Source organism: Thunnus albacares, chromosome 19 (assembly GCF_914725855.1).
Source record: "Thunnus albacares chromosome 19, fThuAlb1.1, whole genome shotgun sequence".
Lineage (NCBI taxonomy): Eukaryota > Metazoa > Chordata > Actinopteri > Scombriformes > Scombridae > Thunnus > Thunnus albacares.
The window spans coordinates 18,598,123-18,624,074 of NC_058124.1; the positions used below are offsets into that span (position 1 = coordinate 18,598,123).

At 39.9% G+C, this 25,952-nt stretch overlaps 1 protein-coding gene and 1 long non-coding RNA gene across 7 annotated transcripts in view; one reads left to right on the top strand and one right to left on the bottom strand.

The window, feature by feature from the left end:
- Positions 1 to 25,854, bottom strand: LOC122970537. 3 transcript variants are annotated; one of them, XR_006399235.1, is made up of 3 exons: positions 25,766 to 25,854; positions 21,128 to 21,313; positions 1 to 2,012 (listed from the first exon to the last, which is right to left on the bottom strand). It is a non-coding gene; the product is annotated as an uncharacterized LOC122970537 (long non-coding RNA). The 3 variants fall into 3 exon arrangements; XR_006399236.1 differs by having other exon boundaries at positions 1 to 2,035; XR_006399237.1 differs by lacking the exon at positions 1 to 2,012 and adding an exon at positions 7,757 to 8,276.
- Positions 25,105 to 25,952, top strand: part of rbms3 (RNA binding motif, single stranded interacting protein) — a 299,179-nt gene continuing 298,331 nt past the window's right edge. For all 4 annotated transcript variants that reach the window (XM_044336701.1, XM_044336707.1, XM_044336702.1 and 1 more), the window contains exon 1: positions 25,105 to 25,382. The gene's annotated coding sequence lies outside the window, so the exon portion shown is untranslated. The remainder of the gene's footprint in view (positions 25,383 to 25,952) is intronic.

A 25,952-nucleotide genomic window follows, 5' to 3' on the forward strand; every position in this document is an offset into this window, starting at 1 on the left:
AGAAAAAAGATATTAAAATAACAGAAATTAGTTGATAGCTAGTAGTTAAAGTGACAGAGAATGAGAAGACCACTTAATGTAGAAATACAAATTTATAAATAATAAAAAAAGAGTTCTTAGTAGAGATGTAGGGTAACAGTAGACAGCAGAACAATCTTCTTTGGCTTTAAGGGAATTACCAGCACAGTTTTGTTGCTGGTTCTGAAAGCAGATACATATGGGCACCACATCACAAATGTACAGTGTGCCAGACCCAGACCACAGAATGCATTAAAAAATAATGAGTAAAATCTTAAAATCAATTCTAAAATCAATTGGAAGCCAATGCAAATATGCTAAAATGGGGTTATGTGGAGTCTCTTATTTGTCCTTGTTAAGACTATGGTTGCAAAAAAACATGGGTGGGCTTTGCCCACTCACGTCAGAGAGAGTCAAAACTGCCAGTTTTGTCAAACAGAGAATCAATTCTGTCAAACAGAGACTCAGAATAGTCAAATAGAAAGTTACAACTGTCCATTATGAAAAAAAGTGAAAGAAGTCAGGAAATAATAAAAATCAAATTTGTGAAACATGAAGTTGAAAACAGAATTGCACATTTTTTTAAATAATGATAATCAAAAGTAAGGTGAAAGTCAAAGATAACTCCTAAATGTAAAAAAAAAGTGGTTGTCGTATTCCAGGAAGGCCAATTCAAATATCTAATGTGAAATGTTCCACAAATGTTAAAAATTGACAATGAAGTATCTAAATGTGCTGTACAACACAAATTCATAGAACTGTTGCACAAAGTTGCAGAGATTTGCACCACTGTCACACTTTAATTCGAATTCGCATTACTGGTTCTCATCTGACTCTTGTGGTATATTGTAACACTTCTTAATACTTATTTAATATTATACTTTTTTTTACTAATTACTTCCTTATTCTTTCTAATTCCTCCTCTTATTTCTGTTTGTATTCTCCTATTCTAACTTAAAAATATGTTTTAAAGAATGGACAGCACAGAAGAACGGCAAATCATTTTGTTGACAGTCTTTGAATCTTGAATTTAAAAAATATAACTTTTGACATTCTACCACTAATAATTAGCTACAATCTCATGGACAGAAAATGTCTGATCTTCTTATAATTTGGTAATTAGAGGCTAATTTACTAATTTCCTTCCCATTGATGCCTGAATCCCATCCATATGCCTGAGTTAATGTCCCACTTTTTGCCTTTATTCCTTAAATCAACTCTATTGAGCCCTATTGACCAGTGAAAGCTAACAAGTGTTGGAGAGACCTAGAAGTGCAAAGAGAATAATGAGGTCTCTGTATGATCTGATGTGGCCCATATTGTCTTGTGATCTAGAGTGGCGTGCTCCAGCAGAGCACACACAAATGCACACACACACAGACACACAGACACACACACACACACACACACACACACACACACACACACACACACACACACACACACACTCTAGGACACTAACGAGGGTTTGAAGAACCTCCTTCGACACCTGGGGCTGGAGACACAAAGCATGCCACCCGCCCCGCTGAATGGAGAGGCAAAAAGAGACAGATGACATCTTAAACAAGCATTAACACGCAGGTAGCTAACAAAGCCAGCTCGATCTCATTTACATGTCAAAAGGCATTCACATGCTTCAGGGGGGAGGCATATGTACTGAAATGTACAAATGCAAAGCGTGGATGAATTACATAAGCAAGACTGCACATATGTGGATGGGACACAAAAGCACACGCACGCAGGCAGGCAACAACACACCAGTCCTGGCGACTGAGATCATTATGAGGAAGAGACTCTGCCTATTGGATCAACAACTGAAGAGAGAGGCTGAGTCACTTGCTTCCTGTCAGTCTCCTTTTCACCCAGAGCTCCTGGCGCTTCAGCTCCTGGTTCCCCCCTGAACGAACCACCCGCTGGCTGCCTTAACCGCTCTCTAATAAACCCATCTGTTGGGTCATTATTGCGTCCACAGCCATCTGAAGAGGGGAGCAACCCTGCAAAGCAGACAGAGAGAGGGCTGAGCACATGGAGAGCGGGAGAGGAGGAGAAGAAGGATAAAACACAGTCAAGGAGTGATTATTGTTTCACTGTTCTTTTCCAGAGAGTTCAATGGAGGGCTGGCATTTGAGGTTGACTCAGAACATGGGAAATTAAGTTTAAAATGTTTATTGCTTTGTCATTTTTTTGTTAATCTACATTTTTGAGAGAGTAGTAATATCAAGGTTATACACTGTACATTGCTATGATCAATAAAGATGGACAAAATGGGTAATATATTTGTTTGAATAATGATAGTAACAGTCGATTTATCCCTTGCACATTTCCTCCCATTGGATCATTTTAACCTGATTATGAAGAGTAATGTAAAGTATTACTGTCCCTGCTTTTCAGTGATTGTGATGCTGATGTAATGGTGACTGGCAAATGACTTGTTAAAAGAGAATCTAATAAAGATTTAACTATTAAAAGAGGACAGTGCAAAGCAAATTTAGTTTCATTTTAGACAATCAGGATGAATTTGTTGTGCCCTGTAACTTTTAGGGTTAGGGTTAGGCTCAAATAATACATTTATTTTCTTGTACTTATGTGTTTTGCTAAACAAATGTTTAAATTACATTTTAAATGACAACATAGAATTTGCTTATAAACACAAAATGCATAAAATCTCTTGATAAAGAACTGACGTCCCACAACTCCTTCACTGAGAAAGAGGAGGGCTGTCAGTGTGTGTACAACTGTTTGAGTGTGCACAGGCTTGTATGCCCATATGTACGGCACAAGTGTGTGTTGTTCTATTGGCATGGGCAGCAGGGAAGGGCTGGTGAGGCTTTAACTTTGCTAAGCTTTTTCCTGCCAGGTCCCTGGGAGATCCCACTGTTCGTTTATATTGAACTTTGTAGGCCGGTGGCTCTGCCAGGCTCCCCTGCCTACTGCTGTAATATAGGAGCTGCTGGGGACCTGCACAGCCAGCAAGACCTAGGGAGAGAGACACAGATCACACCAGCCCTGTGGTTATTACATTTACTTGTGTGTGTGTGAGTGTGTGTCTTTTTAGAGGGGAGTCTTTTTTCCATACTTTTACAGTCTAGGTGTGACGTCTGGCCATTTAGAAGTGTTTGCTTGTGTGAATTTTGTGTTTGTACAATGTGAATTATTGCAATATAAATCTTTGTGTATTTTCGTGTACCCTGTTTGGTGCATGTGTGTGTATTTGTGTGTGTGTGTGTGTGTGTGTGTGTGTGTGTGTGTGTGTGCATGGAGCTGGCGGTGCTCCACTATGTCCTCTCCAGCTCACACAGCCTCTGTCATAAACAGCCACAGCCTCTGGCAGGTGTTGCGCTGTGGTGCACAGATATGTGTTTCCCAAAGTGACACACACAGAGACACATATGTGCGCACACACATACACACACACACACACATACACACACACACACACATAGGTGAATAGACGTCCGGACACACACCATTGGGAATCCCCACAGGTGAGCCTTAGAGGGCAGAGTCAACACCTTATTATTAAAATGCACAGACACCCACATGTGCACACACACATACACACACACACACAGACACACACACATGCACAGTGACAGCTGTTTAGGGTGTCTCATACACTAGCAAGCTCTCATAGGTTACCAGTCTTGTCACAGATATGAATTTCACTTCTAGATTTTGGTTACGTGAAATTTCTTAAAATTGAACTTCTGTAGGCACTGAGAAATCTTTGAGATCAAAATTCAAAATTGTCTCAGTTTGGTCTAAATAGACTCAGTATGTAGATATTTCTGACATTTTTTCATATGTATATTGCAATTTAATTTCTCATAGATTAAAGGCATTGTTATTGAAAATAATCCCAAAAAAGTTACTCAAAGGAAAATTACGAGATTCTGTTCTGTTTTTAAATTTTTCTACAGAAAATCCTTTCAAAACTTCATCATGATGATTTCCTATTTACAATAAACAATGATTGAAGTGATCCACTTTTTTAATTTAAGTTAAGAAAATGTATAACTGCATGACATTAGAACTGAAAATATAAATCCTCATAATCCTAGCTTCATATTACCAAATGTAATATCAGAAAACATTAGTAAAAAAGGCATATTTTAATCATGTTAATGTTAATATTTCCTCTGCAGTCTACTATGCACCTGTGCTAGGTGACACTGCCAAAAAATTAAATAATATATTTGGTTTGAAGTTATGTGGTTGGTTGATGACATTTCACTCAACAAAAACTGAGACCGTTTAAAGCTGGAATCTTTGTTGTGTAGCGCAAACATGTAGATACAGATTTCATCATCAGAGCTATGGGAAATATGATTCATTGGGAGTGTAATTCATATTTTTCCATGTGGTTATGACTGAAAAAACACAAGCCAAGATTATATGAGCTGTGATTTATACCCAACATCTGATGTTGAATCTCACCACAAACTGCAACACTCGCCGTTTAAAATATAAATATATGACATTCCCTTATTTAACAGTAAATTACAGTGACAATAACAATACACGATAATAAGTAACTTTTATTATTGGGTGTCATATCATAACACTCCTTACATGCTGGATCCTAAATAATAGAGATATTGAAATTCAAATTGTAAGACTTTAGTCCTAAATGAATCTGCAGCAAGTTGCAGTACAGCATTACAAACTCAAAGATGCAAACAAGACTCGGACTAAACAGAAATAAAAATCTCAGCTCTGCCGCCACAGATTGGAGAGATAATCCCTACAAAGCAGTGTGTTTATCCCTTATCCAGAAATAGCAATTCATCAGTGACCCTATAGTGCTATTCTCTGTCCAGGCCCAGCAAGACAGCACTAAATGTTCAAGTGGAGGTAAGTGCCGGCAAGTCCTTTGACAATAAAAGCATGGTTTCAAGCTCCCGGTCAATACAGCTCTTTCCCTCAGAGGGCGCCAGGAGGAGAAGGTGGGGGAGCGGGGAGTACAAGGAGCAGGACTCGGGGTGGAGGGGTCAGAGAGTGTTTGACTGGGGAGTGGGGACTTGTGTGTGTGTGTGTGTCTCCTCTCCGAGGTTTTGGAGAGAGACATGGTGCTCTCTGTGGAAAGGGAAGATGTCGTCTCCTTGCTTCAGTGAACCCTGCAGAGAGAAGGGCTAACAGGGAGGAAGGTCTTCTCAAAGCGTAAGACAAACCAAATCCCCTGACACCTGCTGAGACAATAAGTCCCTGCTTTAAAAATGTGTGACGGAAGGAACAAAATAGGAAAAAAGATATTGTACTAATGCAAAGCTGGGGCTATCAGAAAGGAACAAATATGTCAACAAAAAAAGATACTGATAACACATATTGTGGATGGTTGCGCACTGACATGTAGCCTTGCAGATGAATTAAAATGAATTAAAACAAATCAAAATGAAATGATCAAATGCAATTAAATGTAAATAAACTTACTGAAATGAAGCACGCTGTCACGAACAAAACAAAAGATAGAATAACATGATCGCAATTAAAGTGTTGTGTGATTGTGAGCATGTCATTTACCAAAGCAGTGAACTTCAGACATTTGAATCTGAGTCAGACTAAGTCAAAAATATGAGAACTTAAAGCTGTGAAACTTGACCCACTAAACACTTAACTTAAGAAAACATTCAAGTCTCAAGTTAAAAACCCAGAACAATAAAAATGAAATAAGACAACATAAGGCAAAGCTGCTAGCCTCAAACACTTACTTATCAGGCGAATGCACTGGAAGGACTTGCAGATAAGTCAACTCGCATACCTTCTGAAAACCAGCAATGCATCGTATGGACCTGTGCTTAATGCAGGTTGATTGATTGATACTTCAAACAAGTATAAAAGAAACAGCCATGTGAATGACTCAGAGCAACCTCCATAGATGATCACCTACATGCAGCTAAGAAAAAACTTAATTCCAGCTTAACTCGACTTGACTTGAGACTTGGACTTGGCCCAACACACTTCTCACTGTAATTTCCTGTCTGGTCAAGGCTAAGATAAGAGAAGGCCAAATAACTAAATGATGAACTGCAGGTGTTAAACGAACACCCATAAAACAGTGTCATCAACTCAGCCACAGTCTTTTGACTGAGACATAAATGTGAATCCAGAAATACAATTCAAAGAATGAGCAAAAGTGAATGTGCTCACTTGCACGTAAATGCGTATGTTTGTATAACGCTCCAACATTATGAGGAAATGAAAAGCGGCTTTGGAGCATCTTTTGGCTAGAGTTGCGGCTGTGAAAGAGAAAGGTCACACGTTTCTCTCTCCGACAAAGTTGACCTCATCGTCGAAGCCATGAGACAACAGTGTCAGAGGCTCAGGTCACTGAGGGTGACGGTTTGTGCGAGCGTGCGTGTGTGTGTTTGTGTGTGTGTGTGTGAGTTTTGTCAGAAAGAGAGAGGGGACAGTAAATGTGTGTCTTAAGTGTGAAATGACACGCTGCTAATCATGATGGAGAAAGATTGTTGTGCAGAATTGTGAACGTGACAAAATGTGTGTGTGGTCAAGCAAATACTCGGTTTGATGATGATAGTATGACTGCGCTGCCCTCTTCACAGCAAAAAGATTGACTTTATGTTTTCACTTTAGGCCTCAGTGCTTGAGTAAAGGACACAAAAATCACAAAGGTAATTTGCTCATCTTCATATTTAAAATTAAGGTTTGTGGGGGGGGAAAACATAAATACCAGGAACATGCCTGTAAACTTTTGTTGAATTTGCTTATTGACCTTTCCAGAAAATAATCAGGCTATAGACAGAGAAAACAGAATATAAATAATAATAGAGGAAGTGAGAGTTATGTTTACAAAACTAACTCACATTTTCCGAAAGGATCACAAACACTTACTTAGTGTACTTTTTTGTAAAGGCTAAGTTTTTTAATTTCCAAAAACAGCGCATTATTTGGGGCATTTGTTTTCAGCAGTTGATTAATAGACATTTGGTGCACTGGTGAGTATTTACAGCAACATAACAGTGCATGTGGGTTTGACTCAAAATAAACTAAAGTGACCATGTGCATGTGAATAAATAAAGGAACATGTCACCCAGTGCAGCAGTCTGACTCATTTATGTGTTTTTTATAGTTTTATAGACAATGATGAGGTCTGTGGCACAGATGAACAGGCTATAGATTGACATTGACATCAAGAAAAAGAAAAACAAAACTATCCTTAAATCAGTTGTTTTAGTTGCCTAACCTTAACCACAGTTTATTTGGCATAGCCATCATCTTTCCTTATTCAAAATATAGTTTCCATACATGGATATTGTAGAAAGACATGGTTTAAAAACATCGTAATCCAGTTTACCATACACAAGACTTAAGTACGCAGTGCTTCAGCCACACGTTTTTGAACCTTATATAGCCACAACTCTCAACTGTGATTGTGTAGACATACAGATGAAACAAGGCCAAGTAGTTGAGCAGCCTCCTTTCTGGCAGAAACAGATTCTCCCACACCTCTTCCTGTTCTGTCTGAAGGCTTCTCACAGGTACGATTTCTTGCCCTCGGTTCGGGAACTGAAAATGAGAATCTCCAAATTAGGAGTCAGGGAGTCGTGTCGGAGCCTGACCCTGGATTCTCACCTCCTACCCAGCTGGACCTGTGAATACTGGAGCTGATCTACGGCTCGGCTATGCTTTTCCACTATTCTCTCATCTTTTGTATCTTTTTTTGTACCTTTGTTTGTCTACAATATTCTCTCTCTGTAATGGGTTTTGCTGTTTTTTTTTATTTGTTCTGTGACTCTCTTTGTCTTTGTCTTTCTTCCAACCCTGCTGTTCAAAGAGGAAGGCACAACAAGTTCACCTTCCTGTTATATTCAATGTTCATATTCTCTACAATTTTATATAAGCTCTTTCAAAATTGTTGATGGCACAATAGAGAAGTTATTCTTAATAGACAAAATATAGGAATGAAAATGAGCTTTTCATTTTAATCAAGCTTATGAGTTATTTCCCAATCAACTTTTATCAACTGTTTGCCTCTTTGGCATTGATTTTGCTTACAGACAGACTTAAGGTATATGTGAGCACTCCCTGCAGGACTCCATAGTGACAGATCTGGGACATCGCAGCCCATTACCACACATGTCCTGTCTCCTATAGCGATCATTGAGACCCTCCATCCCGGGCAGAGAGCTGTTTATCGGGGACCCAGCAAAACATGGCCTGCCTGCGCTCCGTTAGTGCCGTGGGGATGAGCTCCATCCACAAGGGCCTGGGGGAGAAGGAAGACGCTGGCTTTGCCTGTCCTGACAAGGAGGGGAGGGGAACAGAGACGGAGGAGCGGAGGTGGTGAGGGTTAGTAAAGCATTAGTGGACCCTGCTGGTGTGCTGGCCCCTGTGAACCAGGCAGTGATTGAGTAGTAGTGCCTGGGGCTAAACGTGGCACCTTTGACAGTGTCAGGGTGGCACTATAGTGGCGGCCAGCTAGATGCTTCTGCTACATTACACACCAAACGGTTGTTGGTGGCTATATTCATGCTGACTTGAATCAAGGGATTATGATGGAGAAACAACGCAGCATATGGATGAGGAAAAAAGAGAGACACTACAACAAACTGGGATTTTTTTTTATTCATGATCTACTGGATATCCTTTAACATTTTACTTGTATTAAAGGATCAGTTTTATTTCTGTTGAATCCTTTTAGTGTATCAATTTCTTCAAAATTTAAGTATGACAGAAACTAAAATAATAATCCTATAATATATTCTGCACATTATCCTTTAACAAGTCTGGTTAGACATATTTGTGGCTGACTGAATACACTGAACCGAAAAGAGGTTGTCAGTGTCTTATGTCTATCTACTGTGCTCTTTTTGCACCGCAGTTATCACACTCAGGGTTTAAAGACTGATCTTGCTATGATAACGACTTGTCTTGGACTATTTCAGTCCGACAGTCTGTCAAATATGCACCCTGTCCCACATTAACATGCACAAAGCACAGCTAAACCCATTAACGATGCTAGCAGGCTGTCGAATCACAAGAACTGCAAAGATCTGGGGATTTGCTGCAATGTGATTAGTGCAACTGAATATATAGCAGCACGTTCTTTAATTTATTTACAATGAGGAACAAGTGTTACGTCTGTTTCCACCTAAACATCCTGTCATTCTTTTGTTTACCTGCAGGTCTCTAAAACATTCTGACATTTTGTTCCCCACGTTTCATGCGACATATAAGTTAGCGTTATCACCTCCACAGGTTTCACTCTTATTTAATCTCTATCAGTCTGTCATTATGTGTTGGTGGGCCGATGCCTTTCATTCACTGCATCAAATGAACATGTGCCCACTTCAACACATTCGTCAAGCTGTCCATTATATTCAAAGCAAACTGGCACTCTCTCGCACAAACACACACGATAACCATTGACAGACTTCTCTCATCACATTTGAAAAACATGCTGCCAAACGCAGGAATGAAAGACATGAAATCACTTTCAGTAGGACATAAAGGCAGCATTGTGGAGTGGCCTGGTGGTAATTACACCACACAGACCCGTACTGAAGGAAGCTATTTAGCAATATGGCCCTGGCCTGGGCCTCTACCGCTGATCTCATTTGGCTGCATTAATTAGTTTGCTCCGAGCTTCGGAGCTGGGTGTTAACGCAGCAGCCCACCGCTTGGCTGGTTGGTTGGTTAGTTAAGATGACTAACACGACAGTCTGTTCAGTTCTGTTGTAAATCTACAGGCCTCCTGAACTTCCTTACACCTCGCTGTTCCCCCTCCTCCATCCTATCAGCCTGAGACAGCTGGGGCTACACAGAGGGCACGACTGCTCCCTGTTCACCACATTCAACATGGTGGCAGCTACAGCAGCACAATAGACTGTGCCGCCTGCCCCATTTGTAGAGGCTTGTTTTGTTTGTGTTTTAAATGAGTTCTCTGATTATAATGATCTCTGAATTCCTACTTCAGAGGAATAAGAAACCCCTGTTTATGATTAGAAATGTGTCTAAATATTAGGTAGCTGTTGATTTTATAATCTACCGTATATGACAACTTCGGATAAATGCAGATTATTAAATATTAAGGGGTTTAGGGAAAACCAGAAAGCATTCAATATGCTTGATAGTACTCTAATTCAATAGTTCAGGAAAGCAAGTGATCTTCAGTAACTTTTTAATGGTTGCCCATGAAAATATAATGCTGCACACAACTCTTCCAAATGGCACTGAAGTTCTCCTTTTCAGCTCGGCTTTGTTCAACACCTCCAATTAGAATAGACAGAATTTACTATTGTACACACAAAAGTCATATGACCAAATATGTTCACCACACTGACCCAAAAAAGGGAAATATGCCTAGATGTCAACTTGATAAATATACAACATATTTGGATCCAAATGCAAGTGATTTTGACAGATCGTACCCCACCATTTCTTCCTATCATATATATGTCTTTCTGGCCTGAATAGAAGCATACTAATTGTAGCTGAATAATAGTTAATAATCTTTACAACTTTATATCTCCTTTGGAAAATTCTTTTAAAGGCAAAAGCTCTAAAACAGTGCTGCTAATGCCTTACAACTCAGAGAACTTTTTTAGTCTTCTAAAGTATCGTGCTCTTTTTCACACCAGAGCTTTTTTGAAGAAGGTGTCAGCTTTTGAAATACAGGACGTCTTATTTTTAGAATGAAACTCCACATTCTCGCTTGCTAGTGAGATTGGTGTTTTTGTGCTGTAAATTTCTGTGGGTTCACAGTAAAATAGCACAGGCAGTCACATGAAGAATTATTTATCCCCCTGCTCTATAAAGCACTATGACAGCCGAAACATGACCCAGCATCTGCATATGTACATACAACACTTTTAAAGGAGAGCCAATAAGAACGCACAAGGAAACCCCCTCCTCATTGACATCTGACCACATGAAAGACACTCTTCACTCTAAACATGCATGTGCCATAAACTCACTTACAGCTTTGTTGATGATATCTCAGCATCTACAAAAGAATAAAACATTGCTACAGTGAGAGGAAATTTCTCATGTCTTATAGTGCTGCGAAACAGCAACATTTACTGTACATGGTATTTGAAGCCGAGTTAAATTGTATTTTGCACTCATCTCAATTCACTGTTTTAATTTGTGTTGTCTTAAAATAACAAATAGTTGCATTGCAAACAGAAACAGAGGAAAGAAAGTATTTAAACCTGCCTGAACCATTCATAAAGCCTTGCACAGAAGACACAGAAGCCGTGTGGCATATGCTGAAGGTGAGCCATGCATGTCAGATAGGTCAGGCAGCAGTAGGTCATTTCCATAAGGTGCCGATGGAGCAGGTGATAGGAGGGTGCTGGCATGAGCGGGGCAGAGGTAGTGGGGCAGATGGACCTGTCTTGCACTGACCATGTATCCCTGCACCCTGCTGGGGCCCCAGGAGGGGACTGAGCAGGCTCCCAGAAAGGAGGGTGTCCCACTGAGACCCTGGCATTGAGCCTTGCCCAGCCTTGGCCTGCACCCATCTCCATAGCCTCCCCCCTCACCCATCCCTCCCTCACCACCCCACCCTGCAAAACACCCTAAACGCTGACCAAGCCCTCAGGGCTCAGGCCAGCCTCCTGGGCTAACAATGGCCCAGACAACAAGCTGGTCTATGGGAAGGCCAGGCCAAATGAGCGTGCCAGAGATGGATTCTTACAGGAAGTGTCACAGCACTGCACCAGTGCAGTTGTGTATTCAAGATTTAGCTACCATGTTAACCTATCTTTACTTCTGCACCACAATGTGTAACACCACAAAAACAAGTTTCAAATGTCAGAAAAATGTATTTATTTTTAAGTTGAAAGAGTAATCTGTTTATGCAGATGTAACTTCTCATCTTTTTATCTGCTTCTTTGGAGGTCCAGTCATTTTCCGTTATGTGGCAAACACACACAGCTTGAGCTGTGAATTTTCTTTGCAAGGTGACATTTCCTGGCTATGTGCAAATAAAGCACACACAGAAACACTGTCACAGACAAAGACTGAGGTGGTTCTCTGCACAAGAGATGACATAATTTCCAATTAAATACATATACTTTTTATTTGACCCATATTATTAACTACAACCTTAAATGAGAGTATGAGGGGTATCATGGAATTATAATTATAGAGAATTATTGTTGACATATTTGAGTATGTTTGATAGTGTGTGGCTGGGGCGATATAGGAAACTTGAAATCTTAAATAAGCTCCTCAAACTATTATTCTCCAATAGAAACTCAATATGCACCACACTGGGTTACAAGTTGTATTTATCGACCCATGGCTGCCTCTCTGCAGCTGAACGAGGCTTGGTTAAATCATGAGGGAGGAGGTTGGTAGGGGGTTGCAGAGCAGTAGATTGGCGATAATTGGTTGAAGGACAGTATACAGTAATAAAGGGTCTAAATAGCCAGGCTTGAGTAATTCCTGTCATGTTTTTACCACTTCTATTTCCATACCAATTAAACCTTGTTGAAGCTGCAATGATGAGAAAATGGAGGTGCAAAGGATGTGGAATAGCTAAACACACCAAAGCTGTGCTCCGCTTATATTTATGTGACTTCTTATTTATTAGAAATGTCACATTTTTCAGATATTTTTTCAGCATTTTCTTGACTGTTTTGAAAAGTGGATGCATTAATATATTTATGAGGAATACTGTAAACCGTGTAACACTGTGTTACTGTTCCAAAAGCTGAGCCATTGTTTCTTTGAGGTGTCCTGTTGAGGATGTGTGCGCAGGCTTTGTGGAGTGCAGAGGTTTCAATTGACATGATGCTTCTGATTAAAATATGGATTATCTTACTTCATTCTTTTGATCTTACTTCATTCTCCTCCGAATACAGAGGAAGTGAGTGGGTTATGGATAGTGGAAAAGAGAGATTGAGAGGTAGACTAGATGGAAATCAGACGGATCAGATGGAGATGGATCTCTGGAGAATATCCACTAGCGCTGTCATCCCGTGATGAGCCACCTATAATCCACGAGGACGAATAGGTCTCATTTCAAAGTAAGATGGGGGGTCGCATTGATTCCACTCGACTGAGAGATCTGATTTAACTTTTGAATGTAAGAGCATGAGCTAGCCCTCCCCAATCTCAGTTCAGATGAAATTGGCTTTGTTGCATTAGATATTCTCTTGCTGGCCAGCGGACCGTGCTCGGTGCAGTGTTTTGTCACATTGTGAGGGCTAAGTTATACAGGGTTGGTGTTACACACACCTGCACAGCTGGAGGGCATGCCCATACATGATGCCACAGCAGCCTTGGCTTAGTTTAAGTTGTCTCCATAGAACAGAGCCAAGTCCTATAACATTACATCTCTGTCTGAAGCAGATCAACTAGCAGCTGCTCAAAAAAAGTATACATTCTAAATATTTTCACTTATGCATTATATACCATTCACCCTTTTGTGTGTTCAAGTTTTGGTGTTTTTGCACAGTATGTAAAAATGTGTGTAACAGGGACAACATCTGTGTGATTTCAACTTAAAGGAATAGTTCGACATTTTGGGATAATTTCTCTTAACCAGGAGCAGCAACTTCAAACCACAACTCCATGTTTTTCACGTAGGTTTTTGTACGAATTAAAGAAAAGATATGTGACATGTTAATGAGAGAGCTTCAGAAGAGCTGATAAGTTAATTTCTTACCTTTAGACAGCTGTTTCCCTGTGCTTACTATCTTTATTCTAAGATAAGCTAAGTGTCTGCTGGCTGTAGCTTCATATTTATCACACACACTGTATAAGAGACTGGTATCAATCTTCTCTCGACAAGAAAGCAAATAAACGTATTTCCTAGTATTCCTTGAGGTGAAGTGTGTGAATAATATGCTTGAATGGTAGAGGAAATGGTGGCAACTTATCTGAGTAAAGGAAGATTGTACTTTTACTGTATAAACACTACTGTTACTAGATAACATATCATCTGTAGTGACTATAAAAAAGAAGAACGGTATAAAGTAACGCTGTTTTTAGGGCAGAACTGCTAATGAACATAAGCAGTTCAAGTGTTTTAATTATATACTGTACATTACACTGCATCATATTGAATGCCATATTTTAAATGCTAAAAAATTGTACTAAGAAGGCACTTAAAAATTCACTTCACAGTTGTATATGGATATACAGTATGCATGGGATTGAAAGGTGAAAAGTATATGAATGCAGGAGCTGTACTATATGGGACCAAGACTGATGTCTGATGAGCGTGTGAGGACAGAGACTGATAAGTACGAGCCAGGGGCCACAGCTGAGGAGTGTGGTCCCCCCTTGTTGACAAAGCAGGAGTCCTACTCCAGGCCTGTGTTTACGTTTCCCTTCGAGTGTTTCCCCCCACGGCGCTCCATCCAATTCTCCTCAACAAGAGAACATGAGGGAGCGGGGTAAAATGAGAGTGGGCTCATTAATGGAAGGGGACAAATTGACATGTGGCGTTTTGTGAGGTGAGTGCCCAACCTCTCGACCGCTGATTACCATTCGCTAATGAGCACCCCGGTTTGTATGTCTCTGCGTTTCTCTCTCCCTGCCTCTCTGCAGAATGTTCTTTCTCCTCTCCAGCTTTGTGCAGGCCTGGAGTGGCCAGTGGACCATAGGTGCGCTGTTAATAGGGAGACGCACACATCAGTAATTAAAGCAGCAGGGGGCCTTGTACTATACCACCTCCCTCCAATCCCCCGTCTTTAAAGCCTGCCCTCCCCTTATAATTCAATCCTGTCTGCCGAATTGATCATTGTGCGGGGCCAGTTTTGCCCCTGGCAGTTTTGTCACTTTCTAATGATGCCTTTCAGAGAGGCAAGGCCTGTGTCCTACCAGCACCAGGACCAGTTGGGGCTAATCGTTCGTTGTCTTCTTGCCAAACTCAGTCCATCTGATGAAAAGCCTTGCATTTATCCACAAGCATACTCCCTAACGTGTAGATACACATGTAATATAAACACACACACACAATCAATCAATCAACCACTTTGAACTGGAGTGGGATGCTCAAACGTATTGGGTGGTGTTCTTGGCTTTAATGAAACCTGAATTTTCCTATCCTCTAACTCATCTTAGGTATCTGTCTCCCCTCCATTATGAAATCACAGTGTATTGAACCTACACACTCAAGACACACACAAGATGAAAGGAAAGCTTTGTCCAACTTTGTGCTTTTCTACATGCATGTGACATGGAGCATGAATAACAGATGCAAGCAAGACGCATAGCAAGAAAACAATTAACTCCAATTGAACATAAATGTGAATTCTGTGGATGACCAGATGTGATTTATGAGTTGTGTTGCCTTAAAGGACACTTAAAGTTGCGTCATGTTGGCCCAGACACACATAATGTCCTTCAGACTATTAAACAAAGCAGAAATGGACCTGTCAATATAGGTCATGTGTACTGCTAGACATGTTGAGCCTGACAGCTGCACAGACACAATATATATCTGTAATCCATGGCATATGCCAAGGTCCCTGTCCAGCATTGGACCCCTTGAATTATCCAGGGCCCTTAACCCTCCCCTAAGGGCACCCTTGGTCGTGTCTACATGTCCCTCCTCACTCTGCTAAGACAATCCATTGGGAATGTCTCTCACTTCTGCAGACCATACTTATTTCAAGAGTGTGCAAGACGGCGGGGAATCACAATCACAAAAGTTAAATTTTACTGATACAAATTTGATTCAGTGGTTGATGGAGAGTTTCAAGGATTCAAGGTTTCATCGTCGTACAATGAAAATAGACTCACCCTAACCAGCTTTCTAGCCTATTCTTACACTTATTAAACTTTATATCTGCTCTGCAAAAGCAATGAGCAATAGGAAATCCTGTGGGTATTGAGCAGCAATGCTTCCTCTCTGTATTCTGATGCCATTCATAGCTATGGCTGTGTGTGCATACAATATGTAATTAAAATAACCCAGCCAAGGTGTTTTAACATGGCATTCTGTGCTTCCCTGGGCCATGTTTGTTCTGCTTCCTGCCCTGTTCAGCTCCCCCTTATCTCTTAGACCCCCTTGAGTATGGTGTTTTACATTTCTGTTTGTAAAACTGTCAACACATCCACTGGCTGTACTAACGTGTGATTTAGCGCCAACAGAGAGGAGGGATAGAGAGTGAGAGAGAGGCAACTGCATGAGATCTTGCACATTCTCAAAGTGGAATATTTTTTCACTGTTATCCCCCTAACCCCCAACTCCCCACCTCCAAAGATGCCTTGATGTTTGTGAAGTGCTTTTCTTACCCTTTAACAAGCACATCATCTCTTCTGCTTTGTTATATTCATTTTCTAATATTGGCCATTGATATATGCATGCTATCTATGCATTTTATTCCAAATATGATATTAGGAATACACAGAAGTTTTGTAATCTGTACCTGTGCAAGTTCCTGTGTTGAGATGCAATTTAAATGTGTAAAAAATAAAATTATTTATACAGAAAGAAAAGAAAATCATCACGCAAGCAATATCTCAAAGCTTCCTTGACTCTGTTATGTGAGCAGAGAGCAAGAGAGGAGAACATGTTCAAAAGAAATTGGATTAATGTGTGGAGTTGAACTGTGTGTGAAATTTACACCTGTCACACTCTTTTCAAATCCTCTTTCATACCTGGGGGAAGTGGTGGCACTTTAGCACTGGAAAATAAATAACAGCTACAAATCTTACACAGAGTCTCGTTTTTTTTATAAGTTATTGTTTATAGAAACTGCTCACATGTATGTATAAAGCCTGGTCACATATAATACATCGCACACATACACACTTGAAACTGTATCCTCCGTAAGATGTAGCTCATTTCACTCTAAACGATAGTGAAATCTGAAACGAAAACAGTAAAAAAAAAATACACGAACAAAATGAAATGTCAAAACAAACATCTTAAAAATGGAACTTAGTGATTGTGGAAAGTGGAAATGTTGGATTTTAGAAATTACTACACACGTCCGCAACACAAGTACACTGTTCAAAAAAAGCTGCACAAGCATCAGCTGTCATACATAACACACCCACATCCAGCCTTTCCACCAGAAACAGAGGAAATCCCACATTTTAATCATAGAAATACTGTTGCCTGGCTTTGGATTTGAGATTTTTTTTTTTTTTTTTTTTTTTTTTACTTTGTTTGGCTTTAATTTACACCTCTGTTTTGCAGCTGTGAGAGGGGAATTCAGCTTCTGTCCCTTTGGAGGGGAGCACTGGCAGCAGAACATTAGCTCATTTTAGCGGCCAGTGTAATAATCTGTGCACCGGAGGGCCTCTGTTGGAAGCTCTACTTTGCGCTAAAGCATTGGAGGCTCCCCTGTCAATAACGAGACAGTCACTTCATTATAGCTTCACAAGTCATCCATTTATTATCTATTGGCCCCATCAGAGAATGATAGAGCAAGGAGTCAGATGTTACAATATATTAATCAAAGATGCACCATTGTGTCAAAATGTAATTTTCTGCTACAGGACTGGAGATGTAATTGTTTGATTTGACAACAGAAGTACATAATGTGCCCAGGGACAGAGCCGTACGCATTCAGGCGCATACACAAATAGTTGAAGTGTGGGTTAAGCTAATGTTTAAATTTAAGATATCAGGCTGTACCTTATGAAAAAAAAAGAGAAGTGAAAGTATGATTGGTGTGTTGTTTTTAAGAGGAACCTCAGTTATACCGAAGCACACTTCTACAATTATTACCAAATGTGCACGCAATAAAAAGTAGAAGTTCTCAATATATTGAAATTTAAAATGAATGAGTGAAATTTTTTGGTGGTTTCCAGGGTTGTACTGAAAATGTATTGTTTATTATCACCTATTTCCACTATTGGTTGGAAGTATTACTTGTCTATTTTTTTTGTTTTTCCTGATTTGATTCCTGAAATTATGAAAACGTTTAGTAAAATCCATTAAATATTTATAAGTGTGTATTTCTCTTTGATAAACACTATGTTGAGTTACTGCTTGTACGTACTGTATTTTGAGGAAGGCCAAAATGTGAGAAGCTGATTTCTAAGTGTTCTGCGTGATCACTTGTTAAAATCTTGTGACTCTTCCTCCACTCAGAATTCCTTTAATCAACTTAAAAAATTCTTTAGTTGCAACTCGGATTGAAAAAAAAAAAAAAAAATTAAAAAAAAAAAAAGAACTGAAAAAAAGGAGATGGCACAACACTTCTGAAGGCCTAAATGTGTGAATCCACAGACACGTCTGCATGAGCGTAGTGGCTTAGTGCCGATTATAGTTGCACCAAATGTTGAATAGGACTTTCAAAAAACACATTCATGAGAAGCTGTGAGAAATTCACTCACACCAGCAAATGCAAAAGCTGACCACAGCCAACAAAAGGAGCAGAGCAAAAAAGCTGCATTAGCGAGCAGGCAACTGTAACTGAAGACAAGGAAGAGCGATGCAGAACACCCAAACACACACACACACACACATAGAGAGAGACAAAAATAAAGATATATGACTCTCATCACAGCTTACAAAATTTTGTACAGTTTTTAATACAGGAGACATTTTACAGAGAAGGGAAGTGTTATTGCGTGAATATTGGTAATAATGGCATAACTGTAACGGATTGGAATAGTATTTCTTCTTCTTCTTTTTTTTTTCTTGACCAAATAAAAACCGTCACTTAACAAGTGGAAACTAAAACCTAACCCCACGGAAGCAAAGTTTGCTGTCACACTCACAACAAGCAGACAGAGAGAGACAGCCCCGAGACCCCGACAAACCCCTTTCACATGTAATGATTATTCCCCTTCATTAAAACTGCTAGTAACCCTGTTAGGCTGGAATAGACTCACTACGGGTAATCGTGAAAACACTTTTAATCAACGCACAGCAACAGTAGAGACCTTGCTAGAATGCATTCACTCCAAATAAAGCAGGCTCTTTATAAACAGGCGCAGCAAAACAGCTAAGACCCTGATAAGACTCCTCACACTCTCCATGGCGAAACCTGCCTGTGAATGTCTCCTGACAGCTCCTTAGCCCTTGTTAGAAAGAATCACTTCCTAATGATTCAACCCAGCTTGGAAACATCAACACACACAAAGTAACACTTGGGCATGCAGTCCTAACATAGCCTACATGCACATACAGTCGCTGCGGTTAACTCGAGGTACTGATGTGTACGGTTATGTGTATCAGCTATGATCACTTTCTAGGAGCTATGGAACAAAACTGATGTCAAATTCAATATAAATTCAGCACTAAATTATTAAGGTGCATTGTTGATAAGAACAGCTTTATCGGCACAAAACAAAACTTTTAAATGAAAAATTGCTCATAAATTAAACTGGAATTTAAGAGGACATCTCTGGTCACAAATAAGATATTTTCAAAACATATTTTCATCATTTTTAGGGTTAATTGTTGTATTTCACATATAAATTCTCCTTTCTGATTACACAATATATTGAATAAACTCATTTAGTGTTTTACAATAATGTTTAACATTTTTCTGGTTGGATCTTGGTGACTGTAAAAAAAACTAATTGGACTGTAATTCTTTTATAGTTCACACCCGTGAAAAGGAAAAAAAAAAAAAAAAAAACCTGCCACCTCTGTGCACACTGTGGCTGACACAAATGTATGCGTGTGCTTGCTCGTAGGCACACACACACACACACACACACACACACACACACATTTGTACGTGTACACATGCAATGCCTGCGTGCGCACACACATACACAAGCACACAAACAGGGCAGTTGACACATGGTATATCAGCAGGCGCAGTTCTTTTGTCCTCTTGCTAGTTTTAGCAACACCACCGCTCTTGGAACACATTGCGCTTTTGTCTTGAATGTGTATGATGCAAATGTAAAACAGAACTGAAATGGTGTTTAATTTGAAATAAGGATGTAAAATCTATTTGGTTATCACTGCTTAAATAGTGAAATATAAAACAATATTCTTTTTTTCTTCTTCTCTATTTTTATTCACCTTTAAGCTAAGGATACAATTCTTATAATATATTATATCTGGATAATACAGGGGCTTTGATTCCAAGAGACCTGCATTGTGGTCTCTTAAATTTTTAACCAAAAAAACAAATGATGACAAAAATCAATGTGTGACTAAGATTTTTTCAAAGTCTTCCCCTGTGACTCATACGTGTTTATTCTCTCACTAGGCAGCAGCTGTATTTTGGTGATGATCTGGAGCGTGGTGTTTGAACTTTGCCTGAGCCGTCAATCATGCCGACCGTAGGTGGGGTTTGAGTCATGGGTGATATGATTTTGACAGGTATGATTCACTGCCAAGGAGCAGGCATTCATGTGCACAAACAAACACACACAATGATTCAATGGAGGCCTAAATAATATGATATTTGTAGGTCGAGGAAGAATACTAATTGTTGTCCTGCGGATTGAGTAAACAGACACTCTTCATCTCATCAGGACTATTCTGGATAAATGCGGCTTACATAACATTTCATAATACATTTCCAATAATCTTGACCAAATGTTCCCTCACTGCATATATATCTTTCTGCTCAGGTATGCTACCCACTCTCTCTTGTGTAAATCTATCTCATCCAACACAGGCTTATCCCACAGATGCTGTCACTCCTTCATCCTGGGTGTGAGAAATATGGGGGCCTAAGGTGCTACTCTGTAATCAGGCTGGACTGTTGTGCCTCATCCTGCCAGCGTACAGCGAGACGTGCTGGTAAGCGCCACAACTTCACAAGGCTGCCGTGTGACCCCGCATAGCCACGGGGTCTCCGCTGCCTCTTCATTTGTCAGACGCAGTGTGGTGGAGCAGCCAGAGAAAGAAGCCCGACGAACACTGAGCAGAAACATAGATACACAAGAGCAAACGAGGTCTTAAACGCTCTGTCTGACATGGATGATCTTCGGTGTGGAATTACACAAATGGATGACGTGGCGTCAAAAATAGTGAAAAGGCAGATGTGACATTGGTTATATTTTCACTTGCATCTATTGGCAGTGAGGACAGATTATGAAATACAGTCCTCATCCAATGCTCTGCGTGTGAACAGCAGATTCCATGGCTGAAGCTTTTTCTGTCTGCCTTCCCCACATGCTCTTAACAGCGCTCTTAACACCTACAATTATATATTTATATCTTTTTTAAAAAATGAAAACATGATTGGACCAAATTACTTACATCTTGCGTCAGTCTGTAAAAAGCTTAACATCTTGACATTGGCTTTTAGTGAAGGCCGCAGCTTCCCAGGAGTGTAGCATGCCATGGCAACAGATGATGAGAGCAGCTTCACCATACCTCAGGATCCCACTTTTGAGTCCGTGCTCCATCGAGGGAGTGGATGTTGAACAGCTTTTGGGTTCAGCACTGAAAAAAAATCATACAGTTCAACTGTTGGATTGAGCCATGTAGTAGCAGAAAAGTCTCCAAAAAATAATAAATAGATAAATAAAGCTTATAGAAAGCAATCAACAGTTCGATCAGTTAATATAAACAACACAATACTTTTTTTAAAATCTAGAAATCTGGATAAAAATGTATGAGTTTATATTTGAAGTACAGAAAAATTTACAATGCATAAACCCCAAACTATAGAACACTTTATAAAGGAGCCTCTGTTGCTTATGCTTTTGTTCCAAAGTCTCAAAGTGCCCCCTAGTGGGTCTTTTCTGTCTCTGCTCTCAACAAGGTCTGGGAAACATTTGACCCGATAATGAGGTCTTGGTAGTTCACTGTGTTAATTAAGAGGGCATTTCCGACATGGGATCACAGGATAACACTCAGTGTCTAACACAAATAGAGTGCATTAGCTGTTTGCTCTACTATAACAAACTCCCAGTGGGGAACGAAGTACTCGGATCCTTTACTTAAGAGTAGAAATACTGTCGTCTAAAAATACTGAATTACAAGAGAAAGTCCTGAATTAAAAATGTTACTTGAGTAAAAGTATTGAAGTATTATCACCAAAATGTACTTAATATACAGTATTATCAATAGTAAAATAGTATCAAAAGTACTGCTTATGCAGAATGTGTTATATTATTATAGTATATTATATTGTTTGTTTCTATCACTAACAAATACATGTGAGAGGATTTTAATGTTGTATTCCATCAATGTGGAGCCAATTTTAGATACTTTGGGTAGATTAATAGTAATAGTACTGCATCAGATTATATTATATATAAGTGTACACTTTCACACAAATGCATAACAAAACAATTAAAACAACAGGATATTAAAATATATTATTTTATGTAAAAGCTTCATCTGAAAAGTAACTAAAGCTGTCAAATAAATGCAGTGGAGCAGAAAGTACAACATTCCCCTCTGAAATGTATGGGAGTGGGATTATAAAGTAACATCAAATGGGAATACTCAAGTAGAGTACAAGTACCTTAAAGTTGTACTTGAGTACAGTACTTGAGTAAATGTACTTAGTTACTTTCCACCACTGCAAACTGCTGTGTCTATGAGGGTAAACTGACTTCAAATCATCAGACACAGGCAGTTGTAATAACACTAAGATATAAAGAAACCAATAAACATTATATTAAATATTAAAATACAGATTAAGACTTTAAGCACGAATAGGCAAATATATGGCATTAAATTGGCAATTACATAATATCTCAGTGTTTTAATCATATTGATCCCTGTAGGCAAATCTGGGTGTGCTCTCACACATTAAATACCTTTACAGCATGAAAATGACCCTGAAAACCACAATTAATACACACATTCTCCTTCCGATTGTGATATCCCAGCCTTCTTCTATTGCTGTTATTCAAGCCACATGGAGCACAAGAAAAAAACTGGACAGTCTGCGTAGAACAGCCTCCAAAGCCATGGCTGATTGATAATACACTGTCTTTCCATCCCTCCATAACTCCTTCCCACAACACAACCTGGCACCTTGTCCCACTGGCTGGCCCTGAAGGAAAACAATTACCAGAGAGGCGGAACAACGATACCCAGAAAACATCTGCTTGTGCCGGCTGGGGCCACTGACATGCCTGAATGTGTATCCCTGCTGGCTTACATACTGCAGAGGACACATGCCTGCCTGGAGATGCCGAGGGGCCTGAGCATACAGGGCCCCGTCTCCTGCTCCACACAGCCTGTTCAAGCCTACCCACCTGCCTCTCTGACTGCCTCTCTGCCTTCTCTCTAGCAATGGCAGCTCTGTCTGAACAGACGAGGGCCCGCCTGTCAGAGCAGTTGTTCGTTTGGGTGAATTCCCTTCTGGTTGGACAAGACGGTGGAACCAGTATGGCTTCTACAGTAAGTTGACACAGACAGGAAGGCGATGAAGACGGCACAATGGGCCAACACCCACACAGTATGAGGCCTCCCTAAGCTCAACAGATGGGAAGGTCCCATTCTGTTTGACAAGCTGGGCACAAGCGACCTGAACAACACTTAACCCTGTACAGTAGGTATACCACCAGGCTCTTAAGGAGCTTGATGGGAAGCCAAACACCCATTACCATTGTTACTGCCTAAGAAATAATTATTTACTGAGCTGGGACAATCTCAAATTTACAGACGCTTGTCTTGTCTATAAGATTCTGCATGACTTGCCCCCCCCCCCTCCTATCCACCCCCCCCATAAGTGGCTCTAAAAAGCAGAAAAACAACTGATGATAGATAGATATGAGCTTAACAATAATCAAAGAGCACAGAAAGACAACAGTTAATTAAACAGTATATGTCATATACATACTAAATGGTACATAGTGGAGTCTTATCATGCTCTCTATGCAACACTTGATCTCCTGCTTACTGACAACAAGACAACAGAGCAGCAATATGGCCTTTGTGCATTATCAACTATGATGTTTTATCTCTTTAGAGAATGTGAATCAAGCGTTAGTTCAAACATGCCTCATTCTACTTAGTGTTTATTGAGTTTATGTTGCCACCTTGTGGCCGTCATGGAGGCCTACTGATCTTTGACCAACAGTAATTTCCTGCTGCCAGTTGGTATCCAACCAGAGCATTGTAATCCCTTAAGGAGGTGACAAGATGATTGGAGGGATAAGAGAGAAAAATACTGTCTTCCTTAAACACTTGTTTAATACCGGATACTTAACAGGCTTCTAAAAAAAATCCTACAGTTAACATAATCTTGTCACTATGCAACATTTAAATACTCATATAATACATTTAATATATTCAGCTGAAATACAGAATTACTATTATACTACTATCTATTACACTACTATTACCAATAATTATTATGATTATTATCAATAGTACTATTTGAATTTGAATTTTATCATGTTCCTGCCATTTTTTCAGTTACACAGTGCTGGTTATATAATAAATCTATTCTCACTCAGCACTTGCACTGCCTGTTCAGCTTTAACGGGCCTGGTTTCACCTCACCTTCAACCAGGCAGGTCGGCCCCTCCCACGGTAGTAGAGCTACTGCTGCTTTCACATACAGTAGGACATATTAAAGACTGCTGCTACTGTAATGATGTAGATGATGGTGTCAATTCAATGCATTATTACTATTTTTGTCTATTTGTTTCTAAGCTGAACCCATATTATCTTATAATTATCTTTGAAGTGTAAAGAAATGAAATTAATTAAATAAAACCTGTCCATACAGTATTTGCTCTTCCTCAATTGCTTTAGAAATAAATGCAACTTTCTAAAATTTAGTTTGGGCTACAGCTAGAGAACTAATAAGACATCAACAATATTACATTATTTTCAGGAAATAGTTGCTTGTTATAGTTTCCCAGAGTCAGAGGTGGCGCCTTCAAATGTTTTTTTTTTTTTTTTGCAATTTTGCTTTAAAAAATACTAGATTATCTAAATAGTTTCCAAACAATTGTCAATGTCAAGTTCCTCTTGCATCTGAGTCATTTACAACCAAAACCTTATTGCACAGGCTTAGATTTCTGCAGGTGGTCCAATCTATAAACATCCTAACATATGTAAATGGATTTAAGTGTTTGAGGTACTTTTCTTGCAGTTTTGATTTGAAGCACTTAAGGCAAGCTCTAACCATTCGCAACCTGTGATGTCTCGGAGACAGGATCTTTCATAGAGCACCTGAAGGCAGCATTTTTTGACATGGGCTCGGTGTAAGGTGTAAGGGGAGGTGGGAGGGAGTGAGGAAGGAGGGAGGGAGGGAGGAGGAGGGTTTGTTTGGTGACAGCAGCAGCGGGTTTGTGCAGCTTTGACTCTGAGCACTGCCTCCCAAGCGGTGACAACCGGAGTGTCTCGCAGCCTCCTCTCTGCAAGTGTTTTGACGGAATAACTTCTCATACAACTAAATGAACCGATTGCCTGTTGTTCTGCCCCAGACTGCTGTGGCTTTCCGCGTCAGAGCAACAACAGAGATGTAAAGCAAGTTGCACTACCCGCATCTTCCTCTTGATATGCTTCTGACATAACGAGGAGCCAAGAAGTGACAGAGGTATTTTGGCATTATTTCGCGACTTGTTTATGTTAATATACCGCCGCCATACGCAGGTGAAGAGCACAGAGACGGCGCTAGAAGCCCTGTCAGCGGCGACAACCCCTCGTTGAGCTGTTTAGAAAAGTCTCTCTCCTATTTTAGTCGGATAATAAAGCTTGTGGAAGCTGCTTTAACCTGCTATAAGTAACATGTCCATCGGTAACTGCAGCTTTAATTGTCTATAAGCGTGAATTGAAAGCAAGCGGATGCACATTAGCAACTCAGGAAGGAGCCAACTTTGAACGTTTTTTGAACTTAAAATTAACCCTGAACCTTAATATACCTGCTAGGTAATTAGCCATGGCGTAGATATATAATACAACTATAATAAAATGACATACCATTCAGAATTCGTCTCAATTAGCAGCTAACTTGTAATAATCATCCTTTATTTGCAGAGATGCTAGGAACGTTAGGAAATACGTCACAGCTGACGTCACAAGGCTAATTAACATGCGCCAACAGGTGCTTTTACCTGAGATGTTAACATGCCAAATGCTGTAGCCTGGTCTTGCTGCTCTCAACGTG